This window comes from Leuciscus leuciscus (genome assembly GCF_965113295.1).
Source record: "Leuciscus leuciscus genome assembly, chromosome: 16".
Taxonomy (NCBI): domain Eukaryota; kingdom Metazoa; phylum Chordata; class Actinopteri; order Cypriniformes; family Leuciscidae; genus Leuciscus; species Leuciscus leuciscus.
In genome coordinates, this window is record NC_138740.1 from 38,910,981 (window position 1) to 38,931,135 (window position 20,155).

At 40.6% G+C, this 20,155-nt stretch overlaps 2 protein-coding genes and 1 long non-coding RNA gene across 5 annotated transcripts in view; 2 read left to right on the top strand and 1 right to left on the bottom strand.

Annotated features, from left to right (window-relative positions):
* The window catches only part of LOC309476989 (uncharacterized protein), a 423,389-nt gene that overhangs the window by 336,146 nt on the left and 67,088 nt on the right, over positions 1–20,155 (top strand). The window lies entirely within an intron of this gene.
* LOC309477020 lies at positions 4,385–9,348 on the bottom strand. Its single transcript, XR_014198468.1, has 4 exons — positions 6,602–9,348; positions 6,269–6,430; positions 6,022–6,076; positions 4,385–4,813 (listed from the first exon to the last, which is right to left on the bottom strand). It is a non-coding gene; the product is annotated as an uncharacterized lncRNA (long non-coding RNA).
* Positions 5,083–20,155, top strand: part of LOC309476985 (uncharacterized protein) — a 103,520-nt gene continuing 88,447 nt past the window's right edge. Inside the window, exon 1 of the mRNA XM_082140135.1 lies at positions 5,083–5,306. The gene's annotated coding sequence lies outside the window, so the exon portion shown is untranslated. The remainder of the gene's footprint in view (positions 5,307–20,155) is intronic.

Sequence of the window (20,155 nt, forward strand, 5' to 3'; positions counted from 1 at the left end):
ATTATTACGGCTTTTGTTCACACAGCGCGCGTTCCGGGACTGAACACGGCAATGTTACTAGGTCCCGACCCGGCATCGATCCCAGCATAAATCCCGGGTCGAGTTTGCGTTCACACAGAAGGCACTCTGGCAATTTGCCGGCAATTTGCCGGGTTCAAAGCGCTGTGTGAAAGGGGCTATAAATAGATCGATCTCTGCAACTTATTGAAGCGCGCGTCCGAGTGAAGAAAGTGCGGTGTGCGCGAGCCACAAGAGAAAACACTGTATCCGCGCCACTGATCGCAGCGGCAACGAGCACTTTGATCATTTAAAAAACACAGTTCAGCGCTAGATCGTCTCTTATTTAACAAACGAACTAAATGAATGCTCTGCTGGTTAACTGGATATGTTTTGTTATTGGATCATTCGTGCCGCGAGATGTTTCATAGGGGGCGGTGGAAAAAAGTCAGACACCGAAAGTTGCGTTCTTATTCGGTCTCGATACTACCGTTAACGTCGGAACCGGTTCTCTATTGGAACCGGGTTTCGATACCCAACCCTAGGTGTAATCCATGAATATAAAGCTCACTGTACAACATGTTTCCAGCAGATTCGTGTTCGGAAAGCTCATGTCTGATCTTTAACTCTCACCATGACAATCATAACAGATCTCGGCGTTCAGTCCAGACACATTTCTCTCTTTTGCTGATTTATATCAATTGAAAGATGAAGAATAATGTGAAAATAAACACACAAAGCAATTTAAGTGAATATTTGTAAAGAATGTCCTGTAGGCGAGTTGAACTGAACCCAAAGACAATTTTATTGAATCCAAAAGTGAACAGATACAAAGTAAAGTAAGTTGGTTTGACTTGATTTAGGAACATGAACATATGAACTCACCAAAAGCAGAACAGGGAACATAGCTAGACAAATAGAGCTAACATGGAGGCTATTGATACACAAAGACTAATGATTAACAAGAAGGATCGATATAATGAACCAATCAGAAAGAGACAAGAGAAGCACATGACCAACAGGAAACATGACTATACATGAACAAGATCAAGACCTAAACGGACGTGACAATATCTTATTTTATTTTTACAAGAACCAGGTATATTCTTACCTGGAGTTGTAGAGATATATTACAGTCAAATTTATTTGCTGTATACATTTTATTTTCCGTGTTGGCAAAATGAGTCGCAATGAGCAAATTTTAAAAAAAATAGTTATTGTTATTTTCACAATCTCTATTAAAAATAGGTCAATGTTTGAAGTCGATAGAATCAGCAAAGTCAATTTTGAGAAAAATCAAGTTAAAGTTTTCTGAAGGTTCCAAATCAGCAACTATACCTGAAGATCCCTGGTAATACACCACATTTGGCACACACTGTCAAAACCAAATATCTATAGGAAAACCTTTTTTTATGATACCATTTGATTAACATTAGTGAAACAGACAGCCTATATTAGGTACCGCACGGATCTAATATAATGTTACACATCAGATGTTTTTCCTCAACAGTTAAACGTTCACTTAAGACAACAGATAATGTATGCGTGAATAATCGCCAAGTTAGATATTTTGAAATACTGTAATTGTGTATATCGGAATCACACGTGTCTGAGAGTCTTTGTGCGTTTCGGATCTGTCAGTCAGTGCGAGTAATATGGTTATGTTTACATCAGCATGAGTTTGAATATCACATTTCATTGGTTCAGACTCATGCCGTCGAGAATTCACTATGAATATTCACAAAGTTGGAATATTGTGCTTTTAAAACGATACCAGACATGAGCTGAGAGGAAGCGCCAGTCGAGAATAGAGCAGAGGAAAAACTGCATTTCATGGACAAGGGAACGATACTCCCTCAGAAAACACACAAATAAAGATACTTTTAGATGTTTAATGGATATTTGGAGCATTGAGATCGCTAGACAAGGGCTTAATGAACACATTTTTGTGAAAACCTGAAAATTGACCAAACTTGACATTTTTCACTTGTTTTGCCTGTAATTATCCTATGCGCATTCAGACTCATTATGCCATCACGGGTCACATATATAACTCTAGTTCATATTCATCACAATGGAATCTAGAAATATTTGCTTTGCAATAATAAAAAGGTGATTTAACTATTTTACTTGTTAAAAAAATAAAAAAATAAAAAACTCTTTCACCTCTTAGTGTGGTAATCTAGTTTAGTAAACCCAGATTTGCACACGTGTGTTTGTGATGTTCTTTGTGAAAGTAACTGAGGATAATATCATATTTTACCCAGAGATACTTCAGAAGTAAACATCAGAAATAATGACCCTTTGTATAATCTTCGTAAAGAAAAGGTATAAAAAGGTACATGATGTCACCGTACAGTGTGAAAATGTGTGTGTGACACATTTACCGTACTGTGGCATTTTACTCCGACTCACTAGATTCTGGTCATTAATGAATTACATTAAGTGTACAATCTTCCCAAAGAGAAGGTACATGAGTGTACAATCTTCCCAAAGAGAAGGTACATGAGTGTACAATCTTTGTAATGAGAAGGTACATGAGTGTACAATCTTTGTAATGAGAAGGTACATGAGTGTACAATGTTCCCAAAGAGAAGGTACATAAGTGTACAATCTTCCCAAAGAGAAGGTACATGAGTGTACAATCTTCCCAAAGAGAAGGTACATGAGTGTACAATCTTCCCAAAGAGAAGGTACATGGGTGTACAATGTTCCCAAAGAGAAGGTACATAAGTGTACAATCTTTGTAATGAGAAGGTACATGAGTGTACAATCTTTGTAATGAGAAGGTACATGAGTGTACAATCTTTGTAATGAGAAGGTACATGAGTGTACAATGTTCCCAAAGAGAAGGTACATGAGTGTACAATCTTCCCAAAGAGAAGGTACATGAGTGTACAATCTTTGTAAAGAGAAGGTACATGAGTGTACAATGTTCCCAAAGAGAAGGTACATAAGTGTACAATCTTTGTAAAGAGAAGGTACATGAGTGTACAATCTTTGTAATGAGAAGGTACATGAGTGTACAATGTTCCCAAAGAGAAGGTACATAAGTGTACAATCTTTGTAATGAGAAGGTACATAAGTGTACAATCTTTGTAAAGAGAAGGTACATGAGTGTACAATCTTTGTAATGAGAAGGTACATGAGTGTACAATCTTCCCAAAGAGAAGGTACATAAGTGTACAATCTTCCCAAAGAGAAGGTACATGAGTGTACACTCTTTGTAATGAGAAGGTACATGAGTGTACAATCTTCCCAAAGAGAAGGTACATGAGTGTACAATGTTCCCAAAGAGAAGGTACATGAGTGTACAATCTTCCCAAAGAGAAGGTACATGAGTGTACAATCTTCCCAAAGAGAAGGTACATAAGTGTACAATCTTTGTAAAGAGAAGGTACATGAGTGTACAATCTTTGTAATGAGAAGGTACATGAGTGTACAATCTTCCCAAAGAGAAGGTACATAAGTGTACAATCTTCCCAAAGAGAAGGTACATGAGTGTACAATCTTCCCAAAGAGAAGGTACATGAGTGTACAATCTTTGTAATGAGAAGGTACATGAGTGTACAATGTTCCCAAAGAGAAGGTACATGAGTGTACAATCTTCCCAAAGAGAAGGTACATGAGTGTACAATCTTTGTAATGAGAAGGTACATGAGTGTACAATGTTCCCAAAGAGAAGGTACATGAGTGTACAATCTTCCCAAAGAGAAGGTACATGAGTGTACAATCTTCCCAAAGAGAAGGTACATGAGTATACAATCTTCCCAAAGAGAAGGTACATGAGTGTACAATGTTCCCAAAGAGAAGGTACATGAGTGTACAATCTTCCCAAAGAGAAGGTACATGAGTGTACAATCTTCCCAAAGAGAAGGTACATGAGTGTACAATCTTCCCAAAGAGAAGGTACATGAGTGTACAATGTTCCCAAAGAGAAGGTACATAAGTGTACAATCTTTGTAAAGAGAATGTACAATCTTTGTAAAGAGAAGGTACATGAGTGTACAATCTTCCCAAAGAGAAGGTACATAAGTGTACAATCTTTGTAAAGAGAATGTACAATCTTTGTAAAGAGAAGGTACATGAGTGTACAATCTTCCAAAAGAGAAGGTACATGAGTGTAAAATCTTTGTAATGAGAAGGTACATGAGTGTACAATCTTCCCAAAGAGAAGGTACATGAGTGTACAATCTTCCCAAAGAGAAGGTACATAAGTGTACAATCTTCCCAAAGAGAAGGTACATAAGTGTACAATCTTTGTAAAGAGAAGGTACATGAGTGTACAATCTTCCAAAAGAGAAGGTACATGAGTGTACAATGTTCCCAAAGAGAAGGTACATGAGTGTACAATCTTCCCAAAGAGAAGGTACATGAGTGTATGTACAATCTTCGTAAAGAGATGGTTCATGAGTGTATAATCTTCGCAAAGAGAAGGTACTTGAGGTACATTTCACTGTGTGTTTACAGTACACTGTGGCTTCAACACTGATTCTGCTCATTAATGGATCATTATTAACAGAACGAGTGTCAGACGTGCAGGTGAAGTGTTCAGAGACTCCTAAGACTTGTGACCTTTGACCTTGCCGTTGCCAGCGCCATGCTGTTGTATTACAACACATACAGTAACACTAGTAATACATTAGTCAATAATGTAAACAGTATCACGTATGAAAATCATTAATACACAGTCATGGTGTACTGTAACCCTTCCTGACTGTTTTAGCACTGAGTCTGACATAAAATATGTTTAAGAAGTGACTTAAGATAGTGAAGAAGAAGAACTTGCAGGTTTGATGACAGGAACTGCTGCTTTCTAGAAAATGAAAACACACACACACACACACACACTCGTCAATATAACGTCAGAGTCAAAGTCATTCAGTTTCAACTTTATTTACTGTTTCCAGAGATCAACCTTCAGAGCGTCATGATATTCATGAAAAATTGTGATATGCGATAACTTGTTAAATAAAGCAATATTTGATTTGCAATACGATAAACATAAGTAAATGACATTTAAATTAAACAGATGATTATATAACCAACATGCTGCAGGATTTACAGTCAATAGATCAATAATTTAGGGTGCTTTCACACTTGGTTCGATTGCCTGTTCCGAACCCGAGTTCGATTGCTCCCCCCTCCCCCTGCCCCCGATTATATTATTTGTATCCGAACCGTGTTACGCTTGCATCATCAAGCTGCAGCTGGCGCGTACTCGTGTTGCTTGGTAACCGCTATGAAAAGGCGTCAAAATGGATAGAATTGCTCGCTTCACATTTTTTGTTCTTTTTTTTTAACCTTTGGTTTTGTTTCCAAAGAAAAGATACAGAAACACACTTGCGTCTGTCTGCCGCAAAAGTTTTAAAACCGTTCCAAAGACAGCGGGATGTCCGCCGAAGACAATTTTTGTGGAGGCAAGCAGAAATCATCTCTCTGCTTGCAGTGTGTCAATCCCCGTTTTCGTCGAGGTAAGCGTATAGACCCTTTTACAGTTGTTAAACACACGCACACACGCAGGCACGCACCACATTATACGTCATCAATAGCGGTTCACTTCCGCAATTTGGTACGATTGCGTTCATATCAGCAGCGAACCGTACCCGAGTTCACATGAACCGTACCCCAGACCACCTTTTTAAGCGGACTCGAGTACGGTTCGCGGGTGCGCACCCGAGTTCGGAAGACAGCGTTCACATCATCCAAACGAACCGAACTCTGACGTCATTCGAACCCGGGTGCGCACCAAAAGTGCTAGTGTGAAAGCACCCTTAATGTCATCTTGATGCTGATGCTGTTTTTTCATCATGGAAAAAGTATAAAGTGGCATCGATGAGTTTGAAATTTGTTGTTTGGCAAAAAAACTGTACAAATGGATAGTCAAAGTGTTATCACACACACACACACACACACACACACACACACACACTCTCTTTCTCTCTCTCTCTCTCTCTCTCTCTCTCTCATTCACACACACACACACACACACACCCGGATCAGGTCATTCTCATAAGTTCTCACCTCATCTCTGACTTCTCCAGAAACATCTCAGTATAACTGTTTGAATCACAAGAATCTAGAAATGAAAAACATAAACAGTTTTATTCTCAGGGAATGATTGAACTGATTCATGAATTGGTAAGATTTTGAATTCAATGTAAGTTGCTTTGGATAAACAAATGTATAAATGATTATGTTCATGTATAGTTTATATTTAGAGTGAAGCATTCAGGACTGATTCAGACTCAGATCTGATGATGAAACTCACAGTTCGGTCTGTCTCCCTGAAAGCTGTTCCGTCGAGCTCGTCTCTCGCTCTTCTCCTCTTCTGCTTCAGGTTTCAACACGCCATCTTTCTCTCTTCTCTTCTTCTGTAGATTGATCCACATGCCATGCGATATTTCTCTTAAACTCTTTCTTTGTAGAATGTCTGTTGCAAACAAAACAGGAACAATTTAGAGTTAAAGAGGATTTTAAATAGTGTTAATGATTATTGTTCAATATAGGTTTACAGTTTAAGTTTAATACAAACATCAATATCCGGATTTAAATAGATAAATAAATCTCTTTATATACCATTAAAGATGAAATGTTTAATCACCTTGATAAGCTGAAGAGGCGATATATTCACTGCGTCTCTGAGATCTGCTGTTGTGTTGAACTGGTGGAACTGGTTTCTTACAGCAGAAACACTGAGCAACGCCTTCGCTGACGTTCACAACTCATTTCTTACAGGAAACAAGAACAAGAATGTTTAAGATGTTTTACGTGGTTTGCATTGTGTAGTTCAGCAGCATACGGGTGAATCCATGTGAACTGATGTAACCGAAAGCATTTTGTTGTTTTTGAATGACATTCACACTCTCTCGCAACTTTAAAGAAGAAAAACATGAGCATCTGACACTCCGCAGTCTTAAACAATAATTAAACCATCACACACACATAAAATAAAACCATCACACACACACACTTTACATTTTCAAAAATATCACTTATTTTAATTTTCTTATTTTACTTTCTTTTCTTATTGTTTTGTCTCCCACTCCTGAACTCTGGCCCCTCCCACTCCTGAACTCTGGCCCCTCCCACTCCTGAACTCTGGCTCCTTCCACTCTTGAACTCTGGTTCCTCCCATTCCTCCATTCGGACTCCTCCCACTCCCCACTCTGGCTCCTCCCATTCCTCCATTCAGACTCCTCCCACTCCTGAACTCTGACTCCTCCCACTCTTCCACTCTGGCCCCTCCCACTCTTCCACTGCTTTACTAGTTACTTGAAAAAGTAATGTGATTATATAACTCAGGTTACTTGTAATGAGTTACACACAACACTGCTTGTAATGTTCTTGATGGTTTAGAGATCAGTGGAATAAACAGCAGTGGTTTCTTTTCCCTTCCTGAAGTATATGATCTGTAGAGAGTGCCTGTCGACTGTGTTGCAATGCAGGAGGAAAAATCCAAATGGCCATATTTGGACAGAGCTAAAATCCCACACATTAAGGCTAATGTGGATCTATGATTGGAGCCAATGCATTTCCAGTGATGGAGCTTAGGGAGGTAATAAACAGCCACAGTAATGGACCATATGCTATCAGAACCCTATTGGGTCGGGTTGACAATAGACATTCAGAAAGGAGCAGTTACTGCGGTAATGAAGCTGGTTCACCCTCTGTGACTGTTAACGGGATCACTATTGGAAGGTTTGAGGAATTGCTCCAAAAGCAGTATAATCAGGACTTCAGTAAAGCCACTGTGGGAATTGTAGTCGTCCACATTAGTCTGATGGAGATTTGACTTAGGAACTTGTGTCTTCTCAGAGTATTGCTTGCTATACATCATTGCAAATTGCAAAAGGTGTAAATCACTTTTTCCAATGGAAAGTCAAATTCAAGACAATATTGAAGTAGAAGTGGATCAGGAAGAAGCTGAGACACAAGGGGAATTTGAGGAAAATAATTTTAGAGTGTCTAATGTAAAGGTGTTTGATGGATGCCATGTTGATAAGTCTTTTTTAACTGAAACTCAGTTGAGATATACTGGAAGAACATCACCTGTTTGCCAAAGAAGCAATTCAAGAATCAGGTGTAGAATCAGAAGCTTCTGACCAAGAATCAAAGGTAAAAGAGATTAAGACACAAAGATCAATCAAAAATCAGGTTAAACTACTTCCTGAAGTTGAATACATTCTGAAGTCAGATGTGATGCTCAATGGAGAAGTTGATCAAAGTTCAGAGATGTTGATATGTGATGTAGATCTGGAACTTAATAGCTCCAAAACTGAAAAGATGATGCAGGAAGATTATTGGTCATTTCCAACAGAAGAACACAATATTAATGATGACAAATGCTGGTCTTGCACTGGCTGTGATGCGCCACATCGTAATCACGCTGAAAGGTCACGTGTGACGGAGGCGGAAGAACCGACCTAGTGTTTACAAAGCTTTGTCTTTGGGAGTTTGTTCTCCTGAGTCGAAATTGGCAAGAACGAACTTAGTATTGAGAAACACCCATTATTTGTGTCTTACATTTCATAATAAACTCAGTCAAGCTCAGTGCCGACTCGTTTTCCAGCAGTTCTGTTTCGATAATTGGAATATGTGCGATGGATTGTGGGTGACTGATGATTGAAGGACATGAATGATATGATGCATCCTTCAAAACGAAGGAAGGACACAAAACTAAGGTTGTCTTCCAAGGATCCTTCAAATTGAGATGGTCTTCAACAACCCTTGATGGCGTGGCAGCCGAGATATGCAGCCTAACTAGGTCACAGTCTTCTGTTTGAGACACACCCATAGTGTAGCTTTAGGGTAAATGGGTGCAGTGTGTGTGTATATACGCAGATGTATCCTGTTTTGTTCAGACAGGAGAGTCTGTGTATTTGCTTCGCCACCTTCAGTCAGTCCTGCACACAAACACACTTTAGAAGAAGTATCTGCAGGTTTCTGTATAGTGTTTGTTTGAATCTTCACACACTCTTCAGGGATTATTCCGGAAAGCAGGTTTAACGACATACTTGGGCTTCAGTTCCCAAACCTGAGGTACATTTCAGTGAACGGCCATAGCATCTTCAGAGCAGGTCGTTTTAAACAAATGTTAAACAAATCTGTGGTCATGAGCGATGAATCGAAAGAATGCAAATGAAGCATCAGCATCAGGTTCATGTGTTAGTGAATGTGCTCACGATACCAGCACTTGCTTTTACTACTAATATTTGTTCTGCTGGTTCCATCAGTTGTCAGGATGATTTGATGTCAATCTTCACTAAATGTGGCTCACAAGACAGAAGTTATCAAACTGCGTTTTTCATTTCATAACCATTGCCATAACCATTACTACAAACTTACAGTACAAAGTCAGCAGAGTCATGAGAGAGGGTAATGTCAGTAATAATAATAATAATAATAATATGTTTATTTTATATAGCGCCTTTCTGAGGACTCAAGGTCGCTTTACAATAATTACAAATACACATAACATAGAAACATGACAGAGACGATACACATAAACTGTGAAGGATAACATAGTAGAGGTATAGTACATAGAATCAGAACATTCAGGGGTCAGGGAAACAAGTGACAAAAAGATGTGTTTTAATGCAGGTGATGCAAGGTTTAATCTTGTAGTGATGAGAGATTGCGGATTTGTTGTGGAATTGAATTCCAAAGAGTTGGCGCAGCGGTGCAAAAAGCCCTTCCACCAAATGAGGATAGTTTGTGTCGTGGGATTTTCAACAGACCGGTATCAGATGATCTAAGTGTGCGGACAGGTGTGTATGTGTGGATGAGCTCAGAGATATAGTTTGGGGCAAGACCATGGAGTGCTTTGAATGTAATAAGGAGTATCTTGTACTGAATGCGGTAGCGGATGGGTAACCAATGTAGACTGCGTAAGATGGGAGTAATGTGGGAAGATTTCTTAGTGTAAGTGAGGACTCTGGCAGCAGAGTTCTGGATATATTGAATTTTATTTAATGATGAATTTGGTAGGCCATAGAAAAGAGAATTGCAGTAGTCAAGCCGTGAACTGATGAAAGCATGAACTAGGGTCTCAGCATCACTGATGGTAAGAAATGGACGTAAGCGTGCAATATTGCGAAGGCGGAAAAAGGCAGATTTAGTGAGAGAGGAGATGTGAGGAAGAAAGGAAAGAGAGGAATCAAAGATTATACCCAGGTTTTTGACAGTGGTGGAAGGTTGAACCGGAACTCCAGCAATATTGAGATAGTCAACCAGTCCCTCCAGAAAAACGCGATTATGCGATCGCATGATTCCATGCATAATCAGCCAAAGTCCGCATATTTATGCGGGGGGCGCATTTTTTTAAATACGCCGCACTTTTGCCGCATAAATTGCAGATTTCCGCGTGCAAAATATGCGGGCTTGCATGATTTCATAATCCCCGCATTTTCGTTGCAAAAAGTCACATATATATCTTAGCAGAAAGTTGACAAATGTTGGGTTTACTTCACACAAGCGCAGCCATTTCCCCTGTTGCCATGGGAACGTTGTGAAGTGACGTAATTACGCGACATCATTGAAAAGCTGCAAACCCCGCGATAGGCCTATTTCACAAAAATCCGGTCGTATCTTACACCGCAGGCCGTGCTTTGCAGGTTTTCATGGAACAACTGGGGAGAAGTTAAATCACGTCAGACACAGAAGGCAAAAAGACGTGTCTGTGGTGTGAAGGAGTAAGTTAAGCAGATGTTGAAAATGGAGTGTTGATGCTGGTTCGGGAGTGATGCCCTGACAAAACATGTTTATATTGCACTTGATTGTTATCTGATTTGCACGTCATGCACTTTTATTTATTATTATCAAATGTTGGCAAATTAAAATTGTTTGTAGAAGTTGTTTTCTGTAACTTTCTTAAAAATGAGTGAACATGGAGCAGTTTTTCCGTGAGCGGGACTGGAAAACCCGGAGTGGATCATGAGCGGAGTGATAAAAGAACGCTTAGAGTGGAGAGAGGAACATGCTTTTGCTCCACTCCAGGCTTTGATCGCATCCCCCTAAGCAGGGTGAATAGCCTACACCTCGTCTTTCCCATTCAAACTAAAATGAAGAATTTATTACACTATTAATGTAATTGGTGTTGGGCAATCACTTTTTTTTCTCTTTTTCATCAAACTGCAGTTTTTGCAAGTTCCCGCAATTTTTGCAAGTTCCCGCAATTTTTGCAAGTTCCCGCAATTTCATCGCATAAAATTGCATAAATATCCCGCATATTCCATCGCATTTTTTAAGAAATCTTGCCGCATAATCAAGGATTTTTGCCCGCAACAATCACAAAAAAACTCCGCGTTTTTCTGGAGGGACTGGTCAACACAGACCCGGGATGTAGTTTGAGGTGAACCAATAAGAAGTAAATCTGTTTTGTCTGTGTTGAGTTTGAGAAAATTACTGGTCATCCAAGCATTTATTTCATCAATACAAGCTGATATGGAAAGCGTTGGGAAAGGAGAATTGCGTTGGGAATGGATGTATAGTTGGGTATCATCTGCATAACAGTGGAATTTGAAGCCATGATGACGAATGATATCACCTAGTGGAAGCATGTAGATAATAAAGAGAAGAGGCCCAAGAACAGAACCCTGAGGAACACCGTGCGGGACAGAAGCAGAAGTGGACTTTGACTGGCGGATGGAGATGTAATGCTGGCGATCAGACAGGTAGGAGGTGAACCAGGATAGGGCAGTTCCAGAAATACCAAGAGCAGAGAGTCGTGAAATGAGAATACTATGAGAGATTGTATCAAATGCAGAGGAAATGTCTAGGAGAATTAGAATACTGGTGGAGCCGGAGTCAGTGGCCACAAGGAGATCATTAACAACCCTAAGAAGTGCAGTCTCAGTGCTGTGAAGGGTGCGGAAACCAGATTGAAAACATTCATAAAGGTTATTGGATGACAAGTGAGTTTGAAGTTGAGCAGCAACCACTTTCTCAAGCAGTTTTGAAAGGAATGGTAAATTAGAAATAGGTCGGTAGTTGGCCATGTCAGAGGGGTCGAGGCCAGGTTTCTTTAGGACAGGAGTGATGGCAGCTGTTTTAAGTTCCAGAGGAACGACACCAGTGCTTAGAAGTTGAGTGATGAGAAGAGAAATCAATGGAGAAATAACGGGTGCACATTTTTTGAGTAGAGTAGTAGGAGCAGGATCAAGATGACAGGAAGATGAGTTAGCTTTGTTAATTAGCTCAGAGATATAAGCAGGGGTTGGAGGGGCAAAAGCAGTGAGAGTACCAGGTGTAGAAGAGGAGGGGAAGACATGTGTAACAATAGTAGAGGCAGTGGATGGGAATAGAGAATAAATTCTATCAGTCTTACTTTGAAAAAAGTGCAGAAATGACTCACAGAGGTCTGCGGAGTTACTCATAGCGGGTGCAGGAGGGTTGGTGAGTTTGTTGACTATAGAAAACAGTGTTTTTGGTCGAGAGGATGCATTGTTAATGATGGTAGAGTAGTAACTAGAGCGTGCCGTATTTATAGCAGATTTGTAGAACTGAATATGGTCATTGTAAGCAGTAAGGTGAACAGTTAAACCAGTTTTCCTGTACAGGCGTTCAAGACGACGACCAGCTGTTTTTAGATTGCGAAGTGCAGGGGTAAACCAGGGAGACGTGTGCGTAGAAGGCACAAATCTACTTTTAAGAGGGGCGTGGATGTTGAGGGCAGTGGAAATACAGGGTAATATTTGGTAAGGATATCAAGTGAGCTTGTGTGTTCAGTGATGTCAGAGAGATGAGTTTGTACAGATTCAGAAAACAGTATAGGATCAACAGAATTTTGGTTACGGTATGTTATAGTGGATTTCACCCTGAGGCAGGGAAGAGGCATTTCACATTTTAGTTCAACGAGGTGGTGATCAGACAGTCCAATCTGAGAACCAAGCACGGAAACATTATGTAAACCAGTAGTGCAGACGAGATCAAGTGTGTGACCTTTTGAGTGTGTAGCAAAATCGACATGTTGTACAAGATTGAAACATTCAAATACTGACAAGAGTTCGTGTGATTCAGCACAATCGGTATCAACGTGTATATTGAAGTCACCAAGTAATATAACACATTGAGATAAGACAGATGAAAGGGTTAACAGTTCATGTAGTTCACTGAAAAAGTTTGACATAGATTTAGGTGGACGATACAGGAGAATCAAGAGCATTGGAGATGTGCCAGAAACTTTGAGAACTAAATATTCAAAGGTTGAAGTCACATGAAAGTCAATAGTTTTGACAGAAATGCTGTTGCGATAAACAGCAGCCAGGCCACCACCCCTTGATGTCAGACGAGGTTTGGCCAAGTAGCTGTATCCAGAGGGAGTGAGTAGATTAAGGTGGAAATAGTCATTAGGAGTTTGCCATGTTTCAGTGAGGAGCAAAAAGTCAAAGTTTTTCTCAGTTAGTAGTGAGCAAAGAACAGTAGCTTTATCTGTGAGAGGCCGACAGTTAAACAGCGCAACTGCAGGATCGAGCGCGCAATTATTGCGTGTATATGGATTAGTCAGAGACAGATCACAGGAAACCGTTATTAGTGAGGTAAGATCTATACCACGGTGAGAAGACGGCAGCATAGAATTACAGATATCCGATCTGTTCGACCAGATGGAAGGAATGGCTACCGACGATGGGCAGCGCGATGAGAAATGGCGATGACAGGAACGATGTACATTTACATTTAGTCATTTAGCAGACGCTTTTATCCAAAGCGACTTACAAATTAGGACTAATTTAAGCGAGTCATCATAAAGAGGCAAAAACAACAACAACAAAAGAAGTGCTCAAAATACGAAGTTCAGGTATTATTCAGAGTAGCATAAACCTGATAAGTGATGTTTCAAAGGGAACATATTTTTTTTTTTATTTTTTTATTTTTTTATGAGGTTAAGTGCTCACGGAAGAGATGGGTTTTTAGCTGTCTTTTGAATGTTGTCAGGGATTCTGCATTCCGGGTGAGGGTGGGGAGAGCGTTCCACCACCATGGAACTGTGAATGAGAATGTTCTGGAAAGTGATTTTGTGGCTTTCTGTGATGGAACCACGAGACGTCGCTCGTTGACCGATCGTAGGTGTCTGGTAGGGATGTAGACTCGTAGGAGTGAGTGAAAGTAGGAGGGAGCTGAGCCAGTGATGGATCTGTAAGCAAGCGTCAATGCATTGAACTTGATGCGAGCAGCGAGAGGTAGCCAGTGTTGCATGCTCAGTTAGGAAAGGCCTGATCTTCCTGATGTTGTGCAGTGCAAACCTGCAAGATCGAGCTGTCTTTGAAATGTGGTCTGTGAAGGTCAGCTGGTCATCAAACGTTACTCCAAGATTTCTGACCGACCTTGATGGGGTGATTAATGATGATTCTAGCTGGATGGTGAAGTCGTGCTGTAGAGACGGATTGGCAGGGAGGACGAGAAGCTCAGTCTTTGCCAGGTTGAGCTGCAGGTGATGTTCCTTCATCCATGTGGAGATGTCCGCCAGACAGCTTGAGACCCGTGCAGCTACTGTGGGATCATCTGGTTGAAATGAGAGGAAGAGCTGCGTGTCATCAGCATAGCAGTGGTAGGAAAAACCGTGTGCCTGTATGATGTGTCCCAGTGATGTGGTGTAGATGGAGAAGAGGAGGGGACCAAGAACTGAACCCTGGGGAACCCCTGTGGTCAGCTGATGTGCCCTGGATACCTCGCCTCTCCATGCGACCTTGAAGGACCTACCTGTGAGATAGGACTCAAACCAGTGGAGTGAGGTTCCTGTGATGCCCAGTGATGAGAGGGTGGACAGAAGGATCTGATGATTCACAGTGTCGAAGGCAGCAGACAGATCCAGGAGAACGAGGACTGAAGATTTGGAAGCAGCTTTTGCGATCCGTAGGGCTTCTGTGACTGACAGTAATGCAGTCTCAGTTGAATGCCCTTTCTTGAAGCCAGATTGGTTGACATCCAGCTGGTTGTTTTGAGACAAGAAGGATGTTACTTGGTTGAAAACAGCTCTTTCAAGTGTCTTCGCAATGAATGGTAGGAGAGAGATAGGTCGATAATTCTCTACAAATGATGTGTTTAGTGTTGTTTTTTTGAGCAGTGGGGTAACCCGAGCCTGCTTGAATGTTGTAGGGAAAGTGCCAGTATGGAGGGAAGAGTTGATGATGTGTGTGAGTGATGGTAGAATTGTGGGAGAGATGGCTTGTAGAAGGTGTGAGGGAATGGGGTCAAGTGGGCAGGTGGTAGGGTGACTGGAGAGGAGAAGTGTAGATACTTCTTCCTCGGTTAGCGAAGAAAAGGAGGACAGAGGGATATTGGCTGTGGAGGGGGTCGGTCTGGGTTCCTGTGTGTGTGGAGCTGAGAACTGACCGTTGATAGCTGTTGTTTTGTTGGTGAAGAAGTTCGCAAAATCGTCAGCAGTTAAGGAGGGGGCGGGTGGTGGTGGAGGTGGACAGAGGAGAGTGTTGAATGTCTTGAAGAGGAATCGTGTGTTGGAGGAGCTGTTGATCTTGTTGTGGAAGTATGAAGATTTTGCTGCATGAACATCAACAGAGAAGGAAGAGAGGAGAGATTGATACATACTCAGGTCAGATGCGTCTTTTGATTTGTGCCATTTCCTCTCCGCTGCCCTGAGATCGGTCCGGTGTTCCCGAAGAACCTCAGATAACCAGGGATTAGAGGGAGTAGCGCGTGCTGGCCTGGAGGAGAGAGGGCAGATAATGTCTAGAGAAGAGGTTAGAGTGGAGCATAAGGTGTCCGTTGCGGTATTCACATCCAGAGATGAGAATTGTGAGGGTGGGGGAAGAGAGGATGACACGGCAGAGGAAAGATGGGAGGGGGAAGTGAGCGCAGGTTTCGTCTGAAAGTGACTGGTGGTGGTGGGGGTGGTGGTGCAGGGGTAGAGAGTAGTAGACTGAAAGTAATGAGGAAATTATCTGAGACATGGAGAGGTGTCACCAGGATGTTTTCTGTGGTGCAGTTGCGTGTGTAAATCAGGTCCAGTTGGTTGCCTGATTTGTGAGTACCTGTGGTGATGAGTCGTTTGAGATCGAAAGAGGCTAGGAGAGAGGGGAAGTCTGTTGCATGTGGCTTTTCGAGATGAATGTTGAAGTCACCGAAGACTAGAAGTGGGGTGCCGTCCTCAAGGAAAGTGGACAGCAGCACATCCAGCTCATCTACAAAGTTACCCAGCTGACCTGGGGGGCGATAAATGACTACAATATGGATTTTAATGGGAGTTGTAAGTGTAATAGCATGATATTCAAATGAGTTGTTGTTGCATAGAGAAGAGAGCGCGGAGTATTTGCAATTGTTAGAAACGAGAAGCCCTGTTCCCCCACCTCTCCCACACTGGCGAGGGGAGTGGGAGAAGGAGAAATTGCAAGAGAGAGCAGCAGGGGTTGCTGAGTCTTCTGGACGAATCCAGGTCTCAGTTAGCCCCAAGATACTAAGAGTAGAATGAGATGCAAAGGCTGGAATGAAGTCAGCTTTATTGACTGCTGACTGACAATTCCATAGACCCACGGAAAGAGAGAGAGGAGTATGTGAGGATGTGAGGATGGGACGCAGATTGGCAGTATTGCGCTGCCTATTGTGCGTGATGAAAGGACGTTGCCGAGAGATAACAGGAATGTATTGAAAGCACATGTTGATTAAGGTGAACAATACGATAAGTAGAGGGAAGAAGAAGGGAAGAGGAGATACTTAAGTGCCTTTCTGGTGTCCTTGCCGTACATAGCGCGGTCGCCTAGCAACCCCGAGCTCCGTGCAGAGTCTGTATGTAGTCGCATCAAGACGAGGATGAGATTTCAGGCTACGCAGTTGGAGTAATGAATAGTTGAGAGTAGAGGTCGACCGATTCATCGGTTTTGCCGATTAATCGGCACCGATAGTTGATTGGTGGAACTATCGTTATCGGCAAAAATACATACCGATAGTTTTTCCTGGTTGCGTCCGTTGCTGGAGCGGCTGAGAAGCGCGCGCTGTCATTCATTACACAGAAAGAGAGAGCTGAGAAGGGTCTGCTGGCATCATGCAGTACAAGAGCGGCCTCTAGAGGTGTAATAAAAACTATCGCTGATGCCTGGTGTTGTTTATTTCGACACGTGATGCTGCGTGCTGCACTGAGAGCACACGCTGCGTGGAGAGCGCTGACATCAGATGCATGTTTATAGCACCGACAGCTAAAAGGTAGCCTATGTATACAGTACATTTTGTCATATCATTATAAAGTGATTAATTTGTTGACTAAATGCTGCATTAGTAGAGAAAGAACGGCACAACAGTATGTTTGTTTGCCTTCGAGGCTGAGAGGACGCTAACATTAGTAGTACCTCAAGCGGTTAAAACACTGACAAAAATAAACGTAAGTCCGACCCGAATGTTTAATGTCACAATTGTTACCTCTATTTGCATTAGTTTATATCCAGCTGGTCACTTTTATGCATTTAATATGCAGAGAAGTTGCATATTTAAAGCTAGAGACGTAAGATAGCAAACTGATATGTTCATACAGCCGACAGAAACATATAAACAAATCAGAAAAGCATTCGATTTCGGTTATTTTTTCGTCATCACTTTAATACATGTTTTGTTATTTTGATTAGATAATCATCAAGTGTTTATAAAATAGAAGCAAAAGTGTGAGACTATACATTTAATATTTATGTCATTTCAATGCTCTGGCATTGTAGATATTTAAGCATGACTGTTTGGATTTATATGAAATGATAACACTTACAATAAAATTCCATATGTAACATTAACTAAGGTTAATAACTTTGTTATTAGAAATTTGTTAATTAACATGTAGGCTACTAATACATTTTTAAATTAAGGTTTTTATTTGTTAACCATAGTTAATGCACTATCAAACTAACATGAATGATCAAGGTGCAATTGTATTGCTCAAATATTATACCGATCAAATTTTGTTACTTTTTTATTCATTAAGTTGGCTTGAAAAATAACAGTTTAATAGTTACATTTTGAATGTAACTGGTTTTATTTGTTATTTAGAGTATTACTTTTTGTTTCAGTTTGAATGAATGTCTTTTATTGACTTCAATATTTATTCATATTATATATTTATTTCATTTAGCATGTTTTCATGGTTCAATACAGTTTTATTATTTTTATAATAAAGTTCAGCACTGTTTTACTTGGAGTGTTATGTTTGTTTTTATCCAGTATCAATTTTAAAAACTATCGGTTGATTAATCGGTTATCGGCAAGTATGGCCCAACCTAGCTATCGTTATCGGTAAAATCCACTATCGGTCGACCTCTAGTTGAGAGCCATAGGTACACAGTTGAGCAATAAACCCAGAGTTAAAACTCCAAGCAGTGCAGAGATGTTGCAAATAATATGCATATTCAGACTGCGGGACAACACAACATCACTGGCAGTTGGAAAACGTACTTTCATTGCAAAAAATGCAAGAAAGAAGCAGTAGCAGCTACTCTCGTTGCTAATTGTGCACGATCAACACAGCATGACGACCTTTCAGATAAATTGAATAACCAACCATCCAAAAGACTGTCCACGATAGATAAGCGAGGGAGTGGAGACTCACCGGCCACCTATGTAGAAGGTACAGTGGAGTAGTGCGAGGATCGGCAAACAGCAGATGAGTAGTGTGAGTTGGATGAATGCCAGTGATGAGTTGAAGAGTTGTCAGTGTCTGCGTTGTATCCAAAATAATATCCAGAAGAAAGTGACAATCAATAAAGTCCAAGGAAACGTCCAGTTCAGCAGGGAAGATGATAACACGGTAGACACGAAACACAGCAGTGTTCATAACAGACAGACAAAATTTACAGCGTGTCTGTGTTGTATTCGAATAAGTCCGTGTCTGCGTTGTATCCGAAATAAGATCCAGAGGAAGTGAGTCGTGACAGCAATAAAGTCCAAGCAAACGTCCAGTTCAGCAGGGAGATGACACGGTAGACGCGAAACAAAGCACAGTGTTCAAAACAAACAAACAAAAAGTTCCAGCGAGAAGCGGCAGCAAGGCGCGCACAGCGTACTCTCACCGGAAGTGACAAGCTCTGTCTGAAAGTACAGTACAGAAGCGAACTGAAATTGAGCGGAAGTACAGTAACTTACATTAGACATTATTTTAAAAATGTATTTTTTCAGACATCATGAGAATATCATAACACAACGTGATATGTTATAACGAGAATATCTAAAGTGCTTATCAGTCGCTGTATTCTTTTCCTTGTGATTATTTTCTTTTTTCCCTTTGCATTCAGCTCTAATAGTATGAAAAAGGACAACATATACTGCACATCTGTGGTCTGTTCTCCCGATTTAATTTACGATATATTCCATTAATAATTCACTGGAATGCATGAAGAATCTCTCATTTTTCTCCTCAAATCCTCACATCTCTTTCCAGATTTGTTTTCACAGGTAAATACAATTTATTATCTTTCAAAATGTAGGAAATCTCTTTGAAATCGTATCACTTAATGCTGAAGTTAATGAACATTTTTGATTAAGGCAACATATGTTACATATTACAGATATATATTACTACAGTGATATTTAACCTTCCGTTTGGGGTTATTCATGGTCTGTTGAAAGTTCCTTGTTGATGCTTTTACACTTTTAAATCTCCTTTTAATGTTCGATGTTTGAAGAGTGAGTAGAATAATGTCATCTCATTGTGACACTTTTCAAAAGCGTATTATTGCGTTCATAGAGCGAGGCTTTCACTGATTGTTTACATCTTAACTGAAGTTACACTCATAATTCACACAAAGCATCATGTGGTGAAGGATTAAGGTGGATAGAAATGGCAATAACTGGTAACAAAGGTTCTAACCCTGAACCTATATAAAGAATTTCATTTATTTTCAACATCACAAAACAGCAAGGACGATCAATGATTGTCATCAATTGTAATTCACGGGAATGCAAAAGCCAGCAATACTTGAGTATTGAAATATGAAAATCCTCAAGACACAGAGGGAATATTCCTGTCATTCCTGTTAGGCAGTGCTTTCTCAACTATAATGATGAATATGTTGCAGTTCAAGTATTTCTATAGAGATGTATATATACACCACACACTTATACTAATGCCAATATTTACACAATGGTAAGTCAAGAACCCGGATGGTAAGGATGGCTGAAGCGAAACAGTCGTTCCGAAGCTTTGCGAGATCCCGAAGCGCAGATGTGTCGA